Below are 25,486 nucleotides of genomic sequence, written 5' to 3'. Positions count from 1 at the left end.
TCCAAATCAAGCTTCTCTCAGCTTGATATGCTTCCACACCATACATAAGGGCATTCTCTATCATAGGTGAAGAGTTTACATGTGTATTTGCAAGTTTACATTACAATTCATCAAACTCTTGAAACCAAGTCAGTTCTGACCTGAAACAACATGAGATGCTGTAAAATTGCATATGTAAACCATCCAAATCAAGCTTCTCTCAGCTTGATATGCTTCCACACCATACATTAGGGCATTCTCTATCATAGGTGAAGAGTTTACATGTGTATTTGCAAGTTTACATTACAATTCATCAAACTCTTGAAACCAAGTCAGTTCTGACCTGAAACAACATGAAATGTTGTAAAATTGCATTTGTAAGCATATGTAATGCAGTTGAGCACATCTAACTTTACAGAATGAAGATATTGCAAAAGCATCCAAATCAAGCTTCTCTCAGCTTGATATGCTTCCACACCATACATAAGGGCATTCTCTATCATAGGTGAAGAGTTTACATGTGTATTTTCAAGTTTACATTACAATTCATCAAACTCTTGAAACCAAGTCAGTTCTGACCTGAAACAACATGAAATGTTGTAAAATTGCATTTGTAAGCATATGTAATGCAGTTGAGCACAACTAACTTTACAGAATGAAGATATTGCAAAACCATCCAAATCAAGCTTCTCTCAGCTTGATATGCTTCCACACCGTACATAAGGGCATTCTCTATCATAGGTGAAGAGTTTACATGTGTATTTGCAAGTTTACATTACAATTCATCAAACTCTTGAAACCAAGTCAGTTCTGACCTGAAACAACATGAAATGTTGTAAAATTGCATTTGTAAGCATATGTAATGCAGTTGAGCACAACTAACTTTACAGAATGAAGATATTGCAAAAGCATCCAAATCAAGCTTCTCTCAGCTTGATATGCTTCCACACCATACATAAGGGCATTCTCTATCATAGGTGAAGAGTTTACATGTGTATTTGCAAGTTTACATTACAATTCATCAAACTCTTGAAACCAAGTCAGTTCTGACCTGAAACAACATGAAATGTTGTAAAATTGCATTTGTAAACCATCCAAATCAAGCTTCTCTCAGCTTGATATGCTTCCACACCATACATAAGGGCATTCTCTATCATAGGTGAAGAGTTTACATGTGTATTTGCAAGTTTACATTACAATTCATCAAACTCTTGAAACCAAGTCAGTTCTGACCTGAAACAACATGAAATGTTGTAAAATTGCATTTGTAAGCATATGTAATGCAGTTGAGCACAACTAACTTTACAGAATGAAGATATTGCAAAACCATCCAAATCAAGCTTCTCTCAGCTTGATATGCTTCCACACCATACATAAGGGCATTCTCTATCATAGGTGAAGAGTTTACATGTGTATTTGCAAGTTTACATTACAATTCATCAAACTCTTGAAACCAAGTCAGTTCTGACCTGAAACAACATGAAATGTTGTAAAATTGCATTTGTAAGCATATGTAATGCAGTTGAGCACATCTAACTTTACAGAATGAAGATATTGCAAAAGCATCCAAATCAAGCTTCTCTCAGCTTGACATGCTTCCACACCATACATAAGGGCATTCTCTATCATAGGTGAAGAGTTTACATGTGTATTTGCAAGTTTACATTACAATTCATCAAACTCTTGAAACCAAGTCAGTTCTGACCTGAAACAACATGAAATGTTGTAAAATTGCAATTGTAAGCATATGTAATGCAGTTGAGCACATCTAACTTTACAGAATGAAGATATTGCAAAACCATCCAAATCAAGCTTCTCTCAGCTTGATATGCTTCCACACCATACATAAGGGCATTCTCTATCATAGGTGAAGAGTTTACATGTGTATTTGCAAGTTTACATTACAATTCATCAAACTCTTGAAACCAAGTCAGTTCTGACCTGAAACAACATGAAATGTTGTAAAATTGCATTTGTAAGCATATGTAATGCAGTTGAGCACATCTAACTTTACAGAATGAAGATATTGCAAAACCATCCAAATCAAGCTTCTCTCAGCTTGATATGCTTCCACACCATACATAAGGGCATTCTCTATCATAGGTGAAGAGTTTACATGTGTATTTGCAAGTTTACATTACAATTCATCAAACTCTTGAAACCAAGTCAGTTCTGACCTGAAACAACATGAAATGTTGTAAAATTGCATTTGTAAACTATCCAAATCAAGCTTCTCTCAGCTTGATATTCTTCCACACCATACATAAGGGCATTCTCTATCATAGGTGAAGAGTTTACATGTGTATTTGCAAGTTTACATTACAATTCATCAAACTCTTGAAACCAAGTCAGTTCTGACCTGAAACAACATGAAATGTTGTAAAATTGCATTTGTAAGCATATGTAATGCAGTTGAGCACATCTAACTTTACAGAATGAAGATATTGCAAAAGCATCCAAATCAAGCTTCTCTCAGCTTGATATACTTCCACACCATACATAAGGGCATTCTCTATCATAGGTGAAGAGTTTACATGTGTATTTGCAAGTTTACATTACAATTCATCAAACTCTTGAAACCAAGTCAGTTCTGACCTGAAACAACATGAAATGTTGTAAAATTGCATTTGTAAGCATATGTAATGCAGTTGAGCACATCTAACTTTACAGAATGAAGATATTGCAAAAGCATCCAAATCAAGCTTCTCTCAGCTTGATATGCTTCCACACCATACATAAGGGCATTCTCTATCATAGGTGAAGAGTTTACATGTGTATTTGCAAGTTTACATTACAATTCATCAAACTCTTGAAACCAAGTCAGTTCTGACCTGAAACAACATGAAATGTTGTAAAATTGAATTTGTAAACCATCCAAATCAAGCTTCTCTCAGCTTGATATGCTTCCACACCATACATAAGGGCATTCTCTATCATAGGTGAAGAGTTTACATGTGTATTTGCAAGTTTACATTACTTTTCATCAAACTCTTGAAACCAAGTCAGTTCTGACCTGAAACAACATGAAATGTTGTAAAATTGCATTTGTAAGCATATGTAATGCAGTTGAGCACAACTAACTTTGCAGAATGAAGATATTGCAAAACCATCCAAATCAAGCTTCTCTCAGCTTGATATTCTTCCACACCATACATAAGGGCATTCTCTATCATAGGTGAAGAGTTTACATGTGTATTTGCAAGTTTACATTACAATTCATTAAACTCTTGAAACCAAGTCAGTTCTGACCTGAAACAACATGAAATGTTGTAAAATTGCATTTGTAAGCATATGTAATGCAGTTGAGCACATCTAACTTTACAGAATGAAGATATTGCAAAAGCATCCAAATCAAGCTTCTCTCAGCTTGATATGCTTCCACACCATACATAAGGGCATTCTCTATCATAGGTGAAGAGTTTACATGTGTATTTGCAAGTTTACATTACAATTCATCAAACTCTTGAAACCAAGTCAGTTCTGACCTGAAACAACATGAAATGTTGTAAAATTGCATTTGTAAGCATATGTAATGCAGTTGAGCACAACTAACTTTACAGAATGAAGATATTGCAAAACCATCCAAATCAAGCTTCTCTCAGCTTGATATTCTTCCACACCACACATAAGGGCATTCTCTATCATAGGTGAAGAGTTTACATGTGTATTTGCAAGTTTACATTACAATTCATCAAACTCTTGAAACCAAGTCAGTTCTGACCTGAAACAACATGAAATGTTGTAAAATTGCATTTGTAAGCATATGTAATGCAGTTGAGCACATCTAACTTTACAGAATGAAGATATTGCAAAACCATCCAAATCAAGCTTCTCTCAGCTTGATATTCTTCCACACCATACATAAGGGCATTCTCTATCATAGGTGAAGAGTTTATATGTGTATTTGCAAGTTTACATTACAATTCATCAAACTCTTGAAACCAAGTCAGCTCTGACCTGAAACAACATGAAATGTTGTAAAATTGCATTTGTAAGCATATGTAATGCAGTTGAGCACATCTAACTTTACAGAATGAAGATATTGCAAAACCATCCAAATCAAGCTTCTCTCAGCTTGATATGCTTCCACACCATACATAAGGGCATTCTCTATCATAGGTGAAGAGTTTACATGTGTATTTGCAAGTTTACATTACAATTCATCAAACTCTTGAAACCAAGTCAGTTCTGACCTGAAACAACATGAAATGTTGTAAAATTGCATTTGTAAGCATATGTAATGCAGTTGAGCACATCTAACTTTACAGAATGAAGATATTGCAAAAGCATCCAAATCAAGCTTCTCTCAGCTTGATATGCTTCCACACCATACATAAGGGCATTCTCTATCATAGGTGAAGAGTTTACATGTGTATTTGCAAGTTTACATTACAATTCATCAAACTCTTGAAACCAAGTCAGTTCTGACCTGAAACAACATGAAATGTTGTAAAATTGCATTTGTAAGCATATGTAATGCAGTTGAGCACATCTAACTTTACAGAATGAAGATATTGCAAAACCATCCAAATCAAGCTTCTCTCAGCTTGATATGCTTCCACACCATACATAAGGGCATTCTCTATCATAGGTGAAGAGTTTACATGTGTATTTGCAAGTTTACATTACAATTCATCAAACTCTTGAAACCAAGTCAGTTCTGACCTGAAACAACATGAAATGTTGTAAAATTGCATTTGTAAGCATATGTAATGCAGTTGAGCACATCTAACTTTACAGAATGAAGATATTGCAAAAGCATCCAAATCAAGCTTCTCTCAGCTTGATATGCTTCCACACCATACATAAGGGCATTCTCTATCATAGGTGAAGAGTTTACATGTGTATTTGCAAGTTTACATTACAATTCATCAAACTCTTGAAACCAAGTCAGTTCTGACCTGAAACAACATGAAATGTTGTAAAATTGCATTTGTAAGCATATGTAATGCAGTTGAGCACATCTAACTTTACAGAATGAAGATATTGCAAAACCATCCAAATCAAGCTTCTCTCAGCTTGATATACTTCCACACCATACATAAGGGCATTCTCTATCATAGGTGAAGAGTTTACATGTGTATTTGCAAGTTTACATTACAATTCATCAACCTCTTGAAACCAAGTCAGTTCTGACCTGAAACAACATGAAATGTTGTAAAATTGCATTTGTAAGCATATGTAATGCAGTTGAGCACATCTAACTTTACAGAATGAAGATATTGCAAAACCATCCAAATCAAGCTTCTCTCAGCTTGATATGCTTCCACACCATACATAAGGGCATTCTCTATCATAGGTGAAGAGTTTACATGTGTATTTGCAAGTTTACATTACAATTCATCAAACTCTTGAAACCAAGTCAGTTCTGACCTGAACATGAAATGTTGTAAAATTGCATTTGTAAACCATCCAAATCAAGCTTCTCTCAGCTTGATATGCTTCCACACCATACATAAGGGCATTCTCTGTCATAGGTGAAGAGTTTACATGTGTATTTGCAAGTTTACATTACAATTCATCAAACTCTTGAAACCAAGTCAGTTCTGACCTGAAACAACATGAAATGTTGTAAAATTGCATTTGTAAGCATATGTAATGCAGTTGAGCACATCTAACTTTACAGAATGAAGATATTGCAAAAGCATCCAAATCAAGCTTCTCTCAGCTTGATATGCTTCCACACCATACATAAGGGCATTCTCTATCATAGGTGAAGAGTTTACATGTGTATTTGCAAGTTTACATTACAATTCATCAAACTCTTGAAACCAAGTCAGTTCTGACCTGAAACAACATGAAATGTTGTAAAATTGCATTTGTAAGCATATGTAATGCAGTTGAGCACATCTAACTTTACAGAATGAAGATATTGCAAAACCATCCAAATCAAGCTTCTCTCAGCTTGATATTCTTCCACACCATACATAAGGGCATTCTCTATCATAGGTGAAGAGTTTATATGTGTATTTGCAAGTTTACATTACAATTCATCAAACTCTTGAAACCAAGTCAGCTCTGACCTGAAACAACATGAAATGTTGTAAAATTGCATTTGTAAGCATATGTAATGCAGTTGAGCACATCTAACTTTACAGAATGAAGATATTGCAAAACCATCCAAATCAAGCTTCTCTCAGCTTGATATGCTTCCACACCATACATAAGGGCATTCTCTATCATAGGTGAAGAGTTTACATGTGTATTTGCAAGTTTACATTACAATTCATCAAACTCTTGAAACCAAGTCAGTTCTGACCTGAAACAACATGAAATGTTGTAAAATTGCATTTGTAAGCATATGTAATGCAGTTGAGCACATCTAACTTTACAGAATGAAGATATTGCAAAAGCATCCAAATCAAGCTTCTCTCAGCTTGATATGCTTCCACACCATACATAAGGGCATTCTCTATCATAGGTGAAGAGTTTACATGTGTATTTGCAAGTTTACATTACAATTCATCAAACTCTTGAAACCAAGTCAGTTCTGACCTGAAACAACATGAAATGTTGTAAAATTGCATTTGTAAGCATATGTAATGCAGTTGAGCACATCTAACTTTACAGAATGAAGATATTGCAAAACCATCCAAATCAAGCTTCTCTCAGCTTGATATGCTTCCACACCATACATAAGGGCATTCTCTATCATAGGTGAAGAGTTTACATGTGTATTTGCAAGTTTACATTACAATTCATCAAACTCTTGAAACCAAGTCAGTTCTGACCTGAAACAACATGAAATGTTGTAAAATTGCATTTGTAAGCATATGTAATGCAGTTGAGCACATCTAACTTTACAGAATGAAGATATTGCAAAAGCATCCAAATCAAGCTTCTCTCAGCTTGATATGCTTCCACACCATACATAAGGGCATTCTCTATCATAGGTGAAGAGTTTACATGTGTATTTGCAAGTTTACATTACAATTCATCAAACTCTTGAAACCAAGTCAGTTCTGACCTGAAACAACATGAAATGTTGTAAAATTGCATTTGTAAGCATATGTAATGCAGTTGAGCACATCTAACTTTACAGAATGAAGATATTGCAAAACCATCCAAATCAAGCTTCTCTCAGCTTGATATACTTCCACACCATACATAAGGGCATTCTCTATCATAGGTGAAGAGTTTACATGTGTATTTGCAAGTTTACATTACAATTCATCAACCTCTTGAAACCAAGTCAGTTCTGACCTGAAACAACATGAAATGTTGTAAAATTGCATTTGTAAGCATATGTAATGCAGTTGAGCACATCTAACTTTACAGAATGAAGATATTGCAAAACCATCCAAATCAAGCTTCTCTCAGCTTGATATGCTTCCACACCATACATAAGGGCATTCTCTATCATAGGTGAAGAGTTTACATGTGTATTTGCAAGTTTACATTACAATTCATCAAACTCTTGAAACCAAGTCAGTTCTGACCTGAACATGAAATGTTGTAAAATTGCATTTGTAAACCATCCAAATCAAGCTTCTCTCAGCTTGATATGCTTCCACACCATACATAAGGGCATTCTCTATCATAGGTGAAGAGTTTACATGTGTATTTGCAAGTTTACATTACAATTCATCAAACTCTTGAAACCAAGTCAGTTCTGACCTGAAACAACATGAAATGTTGTAAAATTGCATTTGTAAGCATATGTAATGCAGTTGAGCACATCTAACTTTACAGAATGAAGATATTGCAAAAGCATCCAAATCAAGCTTCTCTCAGCTTGATATGCTTCCACACCATACATAAGGGCATTCTCTATCATAGGTGAAGAGTTTACATGTGTATTTGCAAGTTTACATTACAATTCATCAAACTCTTGAAACCAAGTCAGTTCTGACCTGAAACAACATGAAATGTTGTAAAATTGCATTTGTAAACCATCCAAATCAAGCTTCTCTCAGCTTGATATGCTTCCACACCATACATAAGGGCATTCTCTATCATAGGTGAAGAGTTTACATGTGAATTTGCAAGTTTACATTACAATTCATCAAACTCTTGAAACCAAGTCAATTCTGACCTGAAACAACATGAAATGTTGTTAAATTGCATTTGTAAGCATATGTAATGCAGTTGAGCACAACTTACTTTACAGAATGAAGATATTGCAAAACCATCCAAATCAAGCTTCTCTCAGCTTGATATTCTTCCACACCATACATAAGGGCATTCTCTATCATAGGTGAAGAGTTTACATGTGTATTTGCAAGTTTACATTACAATTCATCAAACTCTTGAAACCAAGTCAGTTCTGACCTGAAACAGCATGAAATGTTGTAAAATTGCATTTGTAAGCATATGTAATGCAGTTGAGCACATCTAACTTAACAGAATGAAGATATTGCAAAAGCATCCAAATCAAGCGTCTCTCAGCTTGATATGCTTCCACACCATACATAAGGGCATTCTCTATCATAGGTGAAGTGTTTACATGTGTATTTGCAAGTTTACATTACAATTCATCAAACTCTTGAAACCAAGTCAGTTCTGACCTGAAACAACATGAAATGTTGTAAAATTGCATTTGTAAGCATATGTAATGCAGTTGAGCACATCTAACTTTACAGAATGAAGATATCGCAAAACCATCCAAATCAAGCTTCTCTCAGCTTGATATGCTTCCACACCATACATAAGGGCATTCTCTATCATAGGTGAAGAGTTTACATGTGTATTTGCAAGTTTACATTACAATTCATCAACCTCTTGAAACCAAGTCTGTTCTGACCTGAAACAACATGAAATGTTGTAAAATTGCATTTGTAAGCATATGTAATGCAGTTGAGCACATCTAACTTTACAGAATGAAGATATTGCAAAAGCATCCAAATCAAGCTTCTCTCAGCTTGATATGCTTCCACACCATACATAAGGGCATTCTCTATCATAGGTGAAGAGTTTACATGTGTATTTGCAAGTTTACATTACAATTCATCAAACTCTTGAAACCAAGTCAGTTCTGACCTGAAACAACATGAAATGTTGTAAAATTGCATTTGTAAGCATGTGTAATGCAGTTGAGCACATCTAACTTTACAGAATGAAGATTTTGCAAAACCATCCAAATCAAGCTTCTCTCAGCTTGATATGCTTCCACACCATACATAAGGGCATTCTCTATCATAGGTGAAGAGTTTACATGTGTATTTGCAAGTTTACATTACAATTCATCAAACTCTTGAAACCAAGTCAGTTCTGACCTGAACATGAAATGTTGTAAAATTGCATTTGTAAACCATCCAAATCAAGCTTCTCTCAGCTTGATATGCTTCCACACCATACATAAGGGCATTCTCTATCATAGGTGAAGAGTTTACATGTGTATTTGCAAGTTTACATTACAATTCATCAAACTCTTGAAACCAAGTCAGTTCTGACCTGAAACAACATGAAATGTTGTAAAATTGCATTTGTAAGCATATGTAATGCAGTTGAGCACATCTAACTTTACAGAATGAAGATATCGCAAAACCATCCAAATCAAGCTTCTCTCAGCTTGATATGCTTCCACACCATACATAAGGGCATTCTCTATCATAGGTGAAGAGTTTACATGTGTATTTGCAAGTTTACATTACAATTCATCAAACTCTTGAAACCAAGTCAGTTCTGACCTGAAACAACATGAAATGTTGTAAAATTGCATTTGTAAGCATGTGTAATGCAGTTGAGCACATCTAACTTTACAGAATGAAGATTTTGCAAAACCATCCAAATCAAGCTTCTCTCAGCTTGATATGCTTCCACACCATACATAAGGGCATTCTCTATCATAGGTGAAGAGTTTACATGTGTATTTGCAAGTTTACATTACAATTCATCAAACTCTTGAAACCAAGTCAGTTCTGACCTGAACATGAAATGTTGTAAAATTGCATTTGTAAACCATCCAAATCAAGCTTCTCTCAGCTTGATATGCTTCCACACCATACATAAGGGCATTCTCTATCATAGGTGAAGAGTTTACATGTGTATTTGCAAGTTTACATTACAATTCATCAAACTCTTGAAACCAAGTCAGTTCTGACCTGAAACAACATGAAATGTTGTAAAATTGCATTTGTAAGCATATGTAATGCAGTTGAGCACATCTAACTTTACAGAATGAAGATATCGCAAAACCATCCAAATCAAGCTTCTCTCAGCTTGATATGCTTCCACACCATACATAAGGGCATTCTCTATCATAGGTGAAGAGTTTACATGTGTATTTGCAAGTTTACATTACAATTCATCAACCTCTTGAAACCAAGTCAGTTCTGACCTGAAACAACATGAAATGTTGTAAAATTGCATTTGTAAGCATATGTAATGCAGTTGAGCACATCTAACTTTACAGAATGAAGATATTGCAAAAGCATCCAAATCAAGCTTCTCTCAGCTTGATATGCTTCCACACCATACATAAGGGCATTCTCTATCATAGGTGAAGAGTTTACATGTGTATTTGCAAGTTTACATTACAATTCATCAAACTCTTGAAACCAAGTCAGTTCTGACCTGAAACAACATGAAATGTTGTAAAATTGCATTTGTAAGCATATGTAATGCAGTTGAGCACATCTAACTTTACAGAATGAAGATATTGCAAAAGCATCCAAATCAAGCTTCTCTCAGCTTGATATGCTTCCACACCATACATAAGGGCATTCTCTATCATAGGTGAAGAGTTTACATGTGTATTTGCAAGTTTACATTACAATTCACAACCTCTTGAAACCAAGTCAGTTCTGACCTGAAACAACATGAAATGTTGTAAAATTGCATTTGTAAGCATATGTAATGCAGTTGAGCACATCTAACTTTACAGAATGAAGATTTTGCAAAACCATCCAAATCAAGCTTCTCTCAGCTTGATATGCTTCCACACCATACATAAGGGCATTCTCTATCATAGGTGAAGAGTTTACATGTGTATTTGCAAGTTTACATTACAATTCATCAAACTCTTGAAACCAAGTCAGTTCTGACCTGAAACAACATGAAATGTTGTAAAATTGCATTTGTAAACCATCCAAATCAAGCTTCTCTCAGCTTGATATGCTTCCACACCATACATAAGGGCATTCTCTATCATAGGTGAAGAGTTTACATGTGTATTTGCAAGTTTACATTACAATTCATCAAACTCTTGAAACCAAGTCAGTTCTGACCTGAAACAACATGAAATGTTGTAAAATTGCATTTGTAAGCATATGTAATGCAGTTGAGCACATCTAACTTTACAGAATGAAGATATTGCAAAAGCATCCAAATCAAGCTTCTCTCAGCTTGATATGCTTCCACACCATACATAAGGGCATTCTCTATCATAGGTGAAGAGTTTACATGTGTATTTGCAAGTTTACATTACAATTCATCAACCTCTTGAAACCAAGTCAGTTCTGACCTGAAACAACATGAAATCTTGTAAAATTGCATTTGTAAGCATATGTAATGCAGTTGAGCACATCTAACTTTACAGAATGAAGATATTGCAAAAGCATCCAAATCAAGCTTCTCTCAGCTTGATATGCTTCCACACCATACATAAGGGCATTCTCTATCATAGGTGAAGAGTTTACATGTGTATTTGCAAGTTTACATTACAATTCATCAAACTCTTGAAACCAAGTCAGTTCTGACCTGAACATGAAATGTTGTAAAATTGCATTTGTAAACCATCCAAATCAAGCTTCTCTCAGCTTGATATGCTTCCACACCATACATAAGGGCATTCTCTATCATAGGTGAAGAGTTTACATGTGTATTTGCAAGTTTACATTACAATTCATCAAACTCTTGAAACCAAGTCAGTTCTGACCTGAAACAACATGAAATGTTGTAAAATTGCATTTGTAAGCATATGTAATGCAGTTGAGCACATCTAACTTTACAGAATGAAGATATTGCAAAACCATCCAAATCAAGCTTCTCTCAGCTTGATATGCTTCCACACCATACATAAGGGCATTCTCTATCATAGGTGAAGAGTTTACATGTGTATTTGCAAGTTTACATTACAATTCATCAAACTCTTGAAACCAAGTCAGTTCTGACCTGAAACAACATGAAATGTTGTAAAATTGCATTTGTAAACCATCCAAATCAAGCTTCTCTCAGCTTGATATGCTTCCACACCATACATAAGGGCATTCTCTATCATAGGTGAAGAGTTTACATGTGAATTTGCAAGTTTACATTACAATTCATCAAACTCTTGAAACCAAGTCAATTCTGACCTGAAACAACATGAAATGTTGTTAAATTGCATTTGTAAGCATATGTAATGCAGTTGAGCACAACTTACTTTACAGAATGAAGATATTGCAAAACCATCCAAATCAAGCTTCTCTCAGCTTGATATTCTTCCACACCATACATAAGGGCATTCTCTATCATAGGTGAAGAGTTTACATGTGTATTTGCAAGTTTACATTACAATTCATCAAACTCTTGAAACCAAGTCAGTTCTGACCTGAAACAGCATGAAATGTTGTAAAATTGCATTTGTAAGCATATGTAATGCAGTTGAGCACATCTAACTTAACAGAATGAAGATATTGCAAAAGCATCCAAATCAAGCGTCTCTCAGCTTGATATGCTTCCACACCATACATAAGGGCATTCTCTATCATAGGTGAAGTGTTTACATGTGTATTTGCAAGTTTACATTACAATTCATCAAACTCTTGAAACCAAGTCAGTTCTGACCTGAAACAACATGAAATGTTGTAAAATTGCATTTGTAAGCATATGTAATGCAGTTGAGCACATCTAACTTTACAGAATGAAGATATCGCAAAACCATCCAAATCAAGCTTCTCTCAGCTTGATATGCTTCCACACCATACATAAGGGCATTCTCTATCATAGGTGAAGAGTTTACATGTGTATTTGCAAGTTTACATTACAATTCATCAACCTCTTGAAACCAAGTCAGTTCTGACCTGAAACAACATGAAATGTTGTAAAATTGCATTTTGTAAGCAGATGTAATGCAGTTGAGCACATCTAACTTTACAGAATGAAGATATTGCAAAACCATCCAAATCAAGCTTCTCTCAGCTTGATATGCTTCCACACCATACATAAGGGCATTCTCTATCATAGGTGAAGAGTTTACATGTGTATTTGCAAGTTTCCATTACAATTCATCAAACTCTTGAAACCAAGTCAGTTCTGACCTGAAACAACATGAAATGTTGTAAAATTGCATTTGTAAGCATATGTAATGCAGTTGAGCACATCTAACTTTACAGAATGAAGATATTGCAAAAGCATCCAAATCAAGCTTCTCTCAGCTTGATATGCTTCCACACCATACATAAGGGCATTCTCTATCATAGGTGAAGAGTTTACATGTGTATTTGCAAGTTTACATTACAATTCATCAAACTCTTGAAACCAAGTCAGTTCTGACCTGAAACAACATGAAATGTTGTAAAATTGCATTTGTAAGCATATGTAATGCAGTTGAGCACATCTAACTTTACAGAATGAAGATATTGCAAAACCATCCAAATCAAGCTTCTCTCAGCTTGATATGCTTCCACACCATACATAAGGGCATTCTCTATCATAGGTGAAGAGTTTACATGTGTATTTGCAAGTTTACATTACAATTCATCAACCTCTTGAAACCAAGTCAGTTCTGACCTGAAACAACATGAAATGTTGTAAAATTGCATTTGTAAGCATATGTAATGCAGTTGAGCACATCTAACTTTACAGAATGAAGATTTTGCAAAACCATCCAAATCAAGCTTCTCTCAGCTTGATATGCTTCCACACCATACATAAGGGCATTCTGTATCATAGGTGAAGAGTTTACATGTGTATTTGCAAGTTTACATTACAATTCATCAAACTCTTGAAACCAAGTCAGTTCTGACCTGAACATGAAATGTTGTAAAATTGCATTTGTAAACCATCCAAATCAAGCTTCTCTCAGCTTGATATGCTTCCACACCATACATAAGGGCATTCTCTATCATAGGTGAAGAGTTTACATGTGTATTTGCAAGTTTACATTACAATTCATCAAACTCTTGAAACCAAGTCAGTTCTGACCTGAAACAACATGAAATGTTGTAAAATTGCATTTGTAAGCATATGTAATGCAGTTGAGCACATCTAACTTTACAGAATGAAGATATTGCAAAACCATCCAAATCAAGCTTCTCTCAGCTTGATATGCTTCCACACCATACATAAGGGCATTCTCTATCATAGGTGAAGAGTTTACATGTGTATTTGCAAGTTTACATTACAATTCATCAAACTCTTGAAACCAAGTCAGTTCTGACCTGAAACAACATGAAATGTTGTAAAATTGCATTTGTAAACCATCCAAATCAAGCTTCTCTCAGCTTGATATGCTTCCACACCATACATAAGGGCATTCTCTATCATAGGTGAAGAGTTTACATGTGAATTTGCAAGTTTACATTACAATTCATCAAACTCTTGAAACCAAGTCAATTCTGACCTGAAACAACATGAAATGTTGTTAAATTGCATTTGTAAGCATATGTAATGCAGTTGAGCACAACTTACTTTACAGAATGAAGATATTGCAAAACCATCCAAATCAAGCTTCTCTCAGCTTGATATTCTTCCACACCATACATAAGGGCATTCTCTATCATAGGTGAAGAGTTTACATGTGTATTTGCAAGTTTACATTACAATTCATCAAACTCTTGAAACCAAGTCAGTTCTGACCTGAAACAGCATGAAATGTTGTAAAATTGCATTTGTAAGCATATGTATTTCAGTTGAGCACATCTAACTTAACAGAATGAAGATATTGCAAAAGCATCCAAATCAAGCGTCTCTCAGCTTGATATGCTTCCACACCATACATAAGGGCATTCTCTATCATAGGTGAAGTGTTTACATGTGTATTTGCAAGTTTACATTACAATTCATCAAACTCTTGAAACCAAGTCAGTTCTGACCTGAAACAACATGAAATGTTGTAAAATTGCATTTGTAAGCATATGTAATGCAGTTGAGCACATCTAACTTTACAGAATGAAGATATCGCAAAACCATCCAAATCAAGCTTCTCTCAGCTTGATATGCTTCCACACCATACATAAGGGCATTCTCTATCATAGGTGAAGAGTTTACATGTGTATTTGCAAGTTTCCATTACAATTCATCAAACTCTTGAAACCAAGTCAGTTCTGACCTGAAACAACATGAAATGTTGTAAAATTGCATTTGTAAGCATATGTAATGCAGTTGAGCACATCTAACTTTACAGAATGAAGATATTGCAAAAGCATCCAAATCAAGCTTCTCTCAGCTTGATATGCTTCCACACCATACATAAGGGCATTCTCTATCATAGGTGAAGAGTTTACATGTGTATTTGCAAGTTTACATTACAATTCATCAAACTCTTGAAACCAAGTCAGTTCTGACCTGAAACAACATGAAATGTTGTAAAATTGCATTTGTAAGCATATGTAATGCAGTTGAGCACATCTAACTTTACAGAATGAAGATATTGCAAAACCATCCAAATCAAGCTTCTCTCAGCTTGATATGCTTCCACACCATACATAAGGGCATTCTCTATCATAGGTGAAGAGTTTACATGTGTATTTGCAAGTTTACATTACAATTCATCAACCTCTTGAAACCAAGTCAGTTCTGACCTGAAACAACATGAAATGTTGTAAAATTGCATTTGTAAGCATATGTAATGCAGTTGAGCACATCTAACTTTACAGAATGAAGATTTTGCAAAACCATCCAAATCAAGCTTCTCTCAGCTTGATATGCTTCCACACCATACATAAGGGCATTCTGTATCATAGGTGAAGAGTTTACATGTGTATTTGCAAGTTTACATTACAATTCATCAAACTCTTGAAACCAAGTCAGTTCTGACCTGAACATGAAATGTTGTAAAATTGCATTTGTAAACCATCCAAATCAAGCTTCTCTCAGCTTGATATGCTTCCACACCATACATAAGGGCATTCTCTATCATAGGTGAAGAGTTTACATGTGTATTTGCAAGTTTACATTACAATTCATCAAACTCTTGAAACCAAGTCAGTTCTGACCTGAAACAACATGAAATGTTGTAAAATTGCATTTGTAAGCATATGTAATGCAGTTGAGCACATCTAACTTTACAGAATGAAGATATTGCAAAACCATCCAAATCAAGCTTCTCTCAGCTTGATATGCTTCCACACCATACATAAGGGCATTCTCTATCATAGGTGAAGAGTTTACATGTGTATTTGCAAGTTTACATTACAATTCATCAAACTCTTGAAACCAAGTCAGTTCTGACCTGAAACAACATGAAATGTTGTAAAATTGCATTTGTAAACCATCCAAATCAAGCTTCTCTCAGCTTGATATGCTTCCACACCATACATAAGGGCATTCTCTATCATAGGTGAAGAGTTTACATGTGAATTTGCAAGTTTACATTACAATTCATCAAACTCTTGAAACCAAGTCAATTCTGACCTGAAACAACATGAAATGTTGTTAAATTGCATTTGTAAGCATATGTAATGCAGTTGAGCACAACTTACTTTACAGAATGAAGATATTGCAAAACCATCCAAATCAAGCTTCTCTCAGCTTGATATTCTTCCACACCATACATAAGGGCATTCTCTATCATAGGTGAAGAGTTTACATGTGTATTTGCAAGTTTACATTACAATTCATCAAACTCTTGAAACCAAGTCAGTTCTGACCTGAAACAGCATGAAATGTTGTAAAATTGCATTTGTAAGCATATGTATTTCAGTTGAGCACATCTAACTTAACAGAATGAAGATATTGCAAAAGCATCCAAATCAAGCGTCTCTCAGCTTGATATGCTTCCACACCATACATAAGGGCATTCTCTATCATAGGTGAAGTGTTTACATGTGTATTTGCAAGTTTACATTACAATTCATCAAACTCTTGAAACCAAGTCAGTTCTGACCTGAAACAACATGAAATGTTGTAAAATTGCATTTGTAAGCATATGTAATGCAGTTGAGCACATCTAACTTTACAGAATGAAGATATCGCAAAACCATCCAAATCAAGCTTCTCTCAGCTTGAAATGCTTCCACACCATACATAAGGGCATTCTCTATCATAGGTGAAGAGTTTACATGTGTATTTGCAAGTTTACATTACAATTCATCAACCTCTTGAAACCAAGTCAGTTCTGACCTGAAACAACATGAAATGTTGTAAAATTGCATTTTGTAAGCAGATGTAATGCAGTTGTGCACATCTAACTTTACAGAATGAAGATATTGCAAAACCATCCAAATCAAGCTTCTCTCAGCTTGATATGCTTCCACACCATACATAAGGGCATTCTCTATCATAGGTGAAGAGTTTACATGTGTATTTGCAAGTTTCCATTACAATTCATCAAACTCTTGAAACCAAGTCAGTTCTGACCTGAAACAACATGAAATGTTGTAAAATTGCATTTGTAAGCATATGTAATGCAGTTGAGCACATCTAACTTTACAGAATGAAGATATTGCAAAAGCATCCAAATCAAGCTTCTCTCAGCTTGATATGCTTCCACACCATACATAAGGGCATTCTCTATCATAGGTGAAGAGTTTACATGTGTATTTGCAAGTTTACATTACAATTCATCAAACTCTTGAAACCAAGTCAGTTCTGACCTGAAACAACATGAAATGTTGTAAAATTGCATTTGTAAGCATATGTAATGCAGTTGAGCACATCTAACTTTACAGAATGAAGATATTGCAAAACCATCCAAATCAAGCTTCTCTCAGCTTGATATGCTTCCACACCATACATAAGGGCATTCTCTATCATAGGTGAAGAGTTTACATGTGTATTTGCAAGTTTACATTACAATTCATCAACCTCTTGAAACCAAGTCAGTTCTGAACTGAAACAACATGAAATGTTGTAAAATTGCATTTGTAAGCATATGTAATGCAGTTGAGCACATCTAACTTTACAGAATGAAGATTTTGCAAAACCATCCAAATCAAGCTTCTCTCAGCTTGATATGCTTCCACACCATACATAAGGGCATTCTCTATCATAGGTGAAGAGTTTACATGTGTATTTGCAAGTTTACATTACAATTCATCAAACTCTTGAAACCAAGTCAGTTCTGACCTGAACATGAAATGTTGTAAAATTGCATTTGTAAACCATCCAAATCAAGCTTCTCTCAGCTTGATATGCTTCCACACCATACATAAGGGCATTCTCTATCATAGGTGAAGAGTTTACATGTGTATTTGCAAGTTTACATTACAATTCATCAAACTCTTGAAACCAAGTCAGTTCTGACCTGAAACAACATGAAATGTTGTAAAATTACATTTGTAAGCATATGTAATGCAGTTGAGCACATCTAACTTTACAGAATGAAGATATTGCAAAACCATCCAAATCAAGCTTCTCTCAGCTTGATATGCTTCCACACCATACATAAGGGCATTCTCTATCATAGGTGAAGAGTTTACATGTGTATTTGCAAGTTTACATTACAATTCATCAACCTCTTGAAATCAAGTCAGTTCTGACCTGAAACAACATTAAATGTTGTAAAATTGCATTTTGTAAGCATATGTAATGCAGTTGAGCACATCTAACTTTACAGAATGAAGATATTGCAAAAGCATCCAAATCAAGCTTCTCTCAGCTTGATATGCTTCCACACCATACATAAGGGCATTCTCTATCATAGGTGAAGAGTTTACATGTGTATTTGCAAGTTTACATTACAATTCATCAAACTCTTGAAACCAAGTCAGTTCTGACCTGAAACAACATGAAATCTTGTAAAATTGCATTTGTAAGCATATGTAATGCAGTTGAGCACATCTAACTTTACAGAATGAAGATATTGCAAAACCATCCAAATCAAGCTTCTCTCAGCTTGATATGCTTCCACACCATACATAAGGGCATTCTCTATCATAGGTGAAGAGTTTACATGTGTATTTGCAAGTTTACATTACAATTCATCAAACTCTTGAAACCAAGTCAGTTCTGACCTGAAACAACATGAAATGTTGTAAAATTGCATTTGTAAGCATATGTAATGCAGTTGAGCACATCTAACTTTACAGAATGAAGATATTGCAAAACCATCCAAATCAAGCTTCTCTCAGCTTGATATGCTTCCACACCATACATAAGGGCATTCTCTTTCATAGGTGAAGAGTTTACATGTGTATTTGCAAGTTTACATTACAATTCATCAAACTCTTGAAACCAAGTCAGTTCTGACCTGAAACAACATGAAATGTTGTAAAATTGCATTTGTAAACCATCCAAATCAAGCTTCTCTCAGCTTGATATGCTTCCACACCATACATAAGGGCATTCTCTATCATAGGTGAAGAGTTTACATGTGAATTTGCAAGTTTACATTACAATTCATCAAACTCTTGAAACCAAGTCAATTCTGACCTGAAACAACATGAAATGTTGTTAAATTGCATTTGTAAGCATATGTAATGCAGTTGAGCACAACTTACTTTACAGAATGAAGATATTGCAAAACCATCCAAATCAAGCTTCTCTCAGCTTGATATTCTTCCACACCATACATAAGGGCATTCTCTATCATAGGTGAAGAGTTTACATGTGTATTTGCAAGTTTACATTACAATTCATCAAACTCTTGAAACCAAGTCAGTTCTGACCTGAAACAGCATGAAATGTTGTAAAATTGCATTTGTAAGCATATGTATTTCAGTTGAGCACATCTAACTTAACAGAATGAAGATATTGCAAAAGCATCCAAATCAAGCGTCTCTCAGCTTGATATGCTTCCACACCATACATAAGGGCATTCTCTATCATAGGTGAAGTGTTTACATGTGTATTTGCAAGTTTACATTACAATTCATCAAACTCTTGAAACCAAGTCAGTTCTGACCTGAAACAACATGAAATGTTGTAAAATTGCATTTGTAAGCATATGTAATGCAGTTGAGCACATCTAACTTTACAGAATGAAGATATCGCAAAACCATCCAAATCAAGCTTCTCTCAGCTTGATATGCTTCCACACCATACATAAGGGCATTCTCTATCATAGGTGAAGAGTTTACATGTGTATTTGCAAGTTTACATTACAATTCATCAACCTCTTGAAACCAAGTCAGTTCTGACCTGAAACAACATGAAATGTTGTAAAATTGCATTTTGTAAGCAGATGTAATGCAGTTGTGCACATCTAACTTTACAGAATGAAGATATTGCAAAACCATCCAAATCAAGCTTCTCTCAGCTTGATATGCTTCCACACCATACATAAGGGCATTCTCTATCATAGGTGAAGAGTTTACATGTGTATTTGCAAGTTTCCATTACAATTCATCAAACTCTTGAAACCAAGTCAGTTCTGACCTGAAACAACATGAAATGTTGTAAAATTGCATTTGTAAGCATATGTAATGCAGTTGAGCACATCTAACTTTACAGAATGAAGATATTGCAAAAGCATCCAAATCAAGCTTCTCTCAGCTTGATATGCTTCCACACCATACATAAGGGCATTCTCTATCATAGGTGAAGAGTTTACATGTGTATTTGCAAGTTTACATTACAATTCATCAAACTCTTGAAACCAAGTCAGTTCTGACCTGAAACAACATGAAATGTTGTAAAATTGCATTTGTAAGCATATGTAATGCAGTTGAGCACATCTAACTTTACAGAATGAAGATATTGCAAAACCATCCAAATCAAGCTTCTCTCAGCTTGATATGCTTCCACACCATACATAAGGGCATTCTCTATCATAGGTGAAGAGTTTACATGTGTATTTGCAAGTTTACATTACAATTCATCAACCTCTTGAAACCAAGTCAGTTCTGAACTGAAACAACATGAAATGTTGTAAAATTGCATTTGTAAGCATATGTAATGCAGTTGAGCACATCTAACTTTACAGAATGAAGATTTTGCAAAACCATCCAAATCAAGCTTCTCTCAGCTTGATATGCTTCCACACCATACATAAGGGCATTCTCTATCATAGGTGAAGAGTTTACATGTGTATTTGCAAGTTTACATTACAATTCATCAAACTCTTGAAACCAAGTCAGTTCTGACCTGAACATGAAATGTTGTAAAATTGCATTTGTAAACCATCCAAATCAAGCTTCTCTCAGCTTGATATGCTTCCACACCATACATAAGGGCATTCTCTATCATAGGTGAAGAGTTTACATGTGTATTTGCAAGTTTACATTACAATTCATCAAACTCTTGAAACCAAGTCAGTTCTGACCTGAAACAACATGAAATGTTGTAAAATTACATTTGTAAGCATATGTAATGCAGTTGAGCACATCTAACTTTACAGAATGAAGATATTGCAAAACCATCCAAATCAAGCTTCTCTCAGCTTGATATGCTTCCACACCATACATAAGGGCATTCTCTATCATAGGTGAAGAGTTTACATGTGTATTTGCAAGTTTACATTACAATTCATCAACCTCTTGAAATCAAGTCAGTTCTGACCTGAAACAACATTAAATGTTGTAAAATTGCATTTTGTAAGCATATGTAATGCAGTTGAGCACATCTAACTTTACAGAATGAAGATATTGCAAAAGCATCCAAATCAAGCTTCTCTCAGCTTGATATGCTTCCACACCATACATAAGGGCATTCTCTATCATAGGTGAAGAGTTTACATGTGTATTTGCAAGTTTACATTACAATTCATCAAACTCTTGAAACCAAGTCAGTTCTGACCTGAAACAACATGAAATCTTGTAAAATTGCATTTGTAAGCATATGTAATGCAGTTGAGCACATCTAACTTTACAGAATGAAGATATTGCAAAACCATCCAAATCAAGCTTCTCTCAGCTTGATATGCTTCCACACCATACATAAGGGCATTCTCTATCATAGGTGAAGAGTTTACATGTGTATTTGCAAGTTTACATTACAATTCATCAAACTCTTGAAACCAAGTCAGTTCTGACCTGAAACAACATGAAATGTTGTAAAATTGCATTTGTAAACCATCCAAATCAAGCTTCTCTCAGCTTGATATGCTTCCACACCATACATAAGGGCATTCTCTATCATAGGTGAAGAGTTTACATGTGTATTTGCAAGTTTACATTACAATTCATCAAACTCTTGAAACCAAGTCAGTTCTGACCTGAAACAGCATGAAATGTTGTAAAATTGCATTTGTAAGCATATGTAATGCAGTTGAGCACATCTAACTTAACAGAATGAAGATATTGCAAAAGCATCCAAATCAAGCGTCTCTCAGCTTGATATGCTTCCACACCATACATAAGGGCATTCTCTATCATAGGTGAAGTGTTTACATGTGTATTTGCAAGTTTACATTACAATTCATCAAACTCTTGAAACCAAGTCAGTTCTGACCTGAAACAACATGAAATGTTGTAAAATTGCATTTTGTATGCATATGTAATGCAGTTGAGCACATCTAACTTTACAGAATGAAGATATTGCAAAAGCATCCAAATCAAGCTTCTCTCAGCTTGATATGCTTCCACACCATACATAAGGGCATTCTCTATCATAGGTGAAGAGTTTACATGTGTATTTGCAAGTTTACATTACAATTCATCAAACTCTTGAAACCAAGTCAGTTCTGACCTGAAACAGCATGAAATGTTGTAAAATTGCATTTGTAAGCATATGTAATGCAGTTGAGCACATCTAACTTAACAGAATGAAGATATTGCAAAAGCATCCAAATCAAGCGTCTCTCAGCTTGATATGCTTCCACACCATACATAAGGGCATTCTCTATCATAGGTGAAGTGTTTACATGTGTATTTGCAAGTTTACATTACAATTCATCAAACTCTTGAAACCAAGTCAGTTCTGACCTGAAACAACATGAAATGTTGTAAAATTGCATTTTGTATGCATATGTAATGCAGTTGAGCACATCTAACTTTACAGAATGAAGATATTGCAAAAGCATCCAAATCAAGCTTCTCTCAGCTTGATATGCTTCCACACCATACATAAGGGCATTCTCTATCATAGGTGAAGAGTTTACATGTGTATTTGCAAGTTTTCATTACAATTCATCAAACTCTTGAAACCAAGTCAGTTCTGACCTGAAACAACATGAAATGTTGTAAAATTGCATTTGTAAGCATATGTAATGCAGTTGAGCACATCTAACTTTACAGAATGAAGATATTGCAAAACCATCCAAATCAAGCTTCTCTCAGCTTGATATGCTTCCACACCATACATAAGGGCATTCTCTATCATAGGTGAAAAGTTTACATGTGTATTTGCAAGTTTACATTACAATTCATCAAACTCTTGAAACCAAGTCAGTTCTGACCTGAAACAACATGAAATGTTGTAAAATTGCATTTGTAAGCATATGTAATGCAGTTGAGAACAACTAATTTTACAGAATGAAGATATTGCAAAACCATCCAAATCAAGCTTCTCTCAGCTTGATATTCTTCCACACCATACATAAGGGCATTCTCTATCATAGGTGAAGAGTTTACATGTGTATTTGCAAGTTTACATTACAATTCATCAAACTCTTGAAACCAAGTCAGTTCTGACCTGAAACAACATGAAATGTTGTAAAATTGCATTTGTAAGCATATGTAATGCAGTTGAGAACAACTAATTTTACAGAATGAAGATATTGCAAAACCATCCAAATCAAGCTTCTCTCAGCTTGATATTCTTCCACACCATACATAAGGGCATTCTCTATCATAGGTGAAGAGTTTACATGTGTATTTGCAAGTTTACATTACAATTCATCAACCTCTTGAAACCAAGTCAGTTCTGACCTGAAACAACATGAAATGTTGTAAAATTGCATTTTGTAAGCATATGTAATGCAGTTGAGCACATCTAACTTTACAGAATGAAGATATTGCAAAAGCATCCAAATCAAGCTTCTCTCAGCTTGATATGCTTCCACACCATACATAAGGGCATTCTCTATCATAGGTGAAGAGTTTACATGTGTATTTGCAAGTTTACATTACAATTCATCAAACTCTTGAAACCAAGTCAGTTCTGACCTGAAACAACATGAAATGTTGTAAAATTGCATTTGTAAGCATATGTAATGCAGTTGAGCACATCTAACTTTACAAAATGAAGATATTGCAAAACCATCCAAATCAAGCTTCTCTCAGCTTGATATGCTTCCACACCATACATAAGGGCATTCTCTATCATAGGTGAAGAGTTTACATGTGTATTTGCAAGTTTACATTACAATTCATCAAACTCTTGAAACCAAGTCAGTTCTGACCTGAAACAACATGAAATGTTGTAAAATTGCATTTGTAAGCATATGTAATGCAGTTGAGCACATCTAACTTTACAGAATGAAGATATTGCAAAAGCATCCAAATCAAGCTTCTTTCAGCTTGACATGCTTCCACACCATACATAAGGACATTCTCTATCATAGGTGAAGAGTTTACATGTGTATTTGCAAGTTTACATTACAATTCATCAAACTCTTGAAACCAAGTCAGTTCTGACCTGAAACAACATGAAATGTTGTAAAATTGCATTTGTAAGCATATGTAATGCAGTTGAGCACATCTAACTTTACAGAATGAAGATATTGCAAAAGCATCCAAATCAAGCTTCTCTCAGCTTGATATGCTTCCACACCATACATAAGGGCATTCTCTATCATAGGTGAAGAGTTTACATGTGTATTTGCAAGTTTACATTACAATTCATCAAACTCTTGAAACCAAGTCAGTTCTGACCTGAAACATCATGAAATGTTGTAAAATTGCATTTGTAAACCATCCAAATCAAGCTTCTCTCAGCTTGATATGCTTCCACACCATACATAAGGGCATTCTCTATCATAGGTGAAGAGTTTACATGTGTATTTGCAAGTTTACATTACAATTCATCAAACTCTTGAAACCAAGTCAGTTCTGACCTGAAACAACATGAAATGTTGTAAAATTGCATTTGTAAACCATCCACATCAAGCTTCTCTCAGCTTGATATGCTTCCACACCATACATAAGGGCATTCTCTATCATAGGTGAAGAGTTTACATGTGTATTTGCAAGTTTACATTACAATTCATCAAACTCTTGAAACCAAGTCAGTTCTGACCTGAAACAACATGAAATGTTGTAAAATTGCATTTGTAAGCATATGTAATGCAGTTGAGCACAACTAACTTTACAGAATGAAGATATTGCAAAAGCATCCAAATCAAGCTTCTCTCAGCTTGATATTCTTCCACACCATACATAAGGGCATTCTCTATCATAGGTGAAGAGTTTACATGTGTATTTGCAAGTTTACATTACAATTCATTAAACTCTTGAAACCAAGTCAGTTCTGACCTGAAACAACATGAAATGTTGTAAAATTGCATTTGTAAGCATATGTAATGCAGTTGAGCACATCTAACTTTACAGAATGAAGATATTGCAAAACCATCCAAATCAAGCTTCTCTCAGCTTGATATGCTTCC

This window comes from Amia ocellicauda, chromosome 2 (assembly GCF_036373705.1).
Source record: "Amia ocellicauda isolate fAmiCal2 chromosome 2, fAmiCal2.hap1, whole genome shotgun sequence".
Taxonomy (NCBI): domain Eukaryota; kingdom Metazoa; phylum Chordata; class Actinopteri; order Amiiformes; family Amiidae; genus Amia; species Amia ocellicauda.
Note: the sequence above shows the minus strand (reverse complement) of the source record.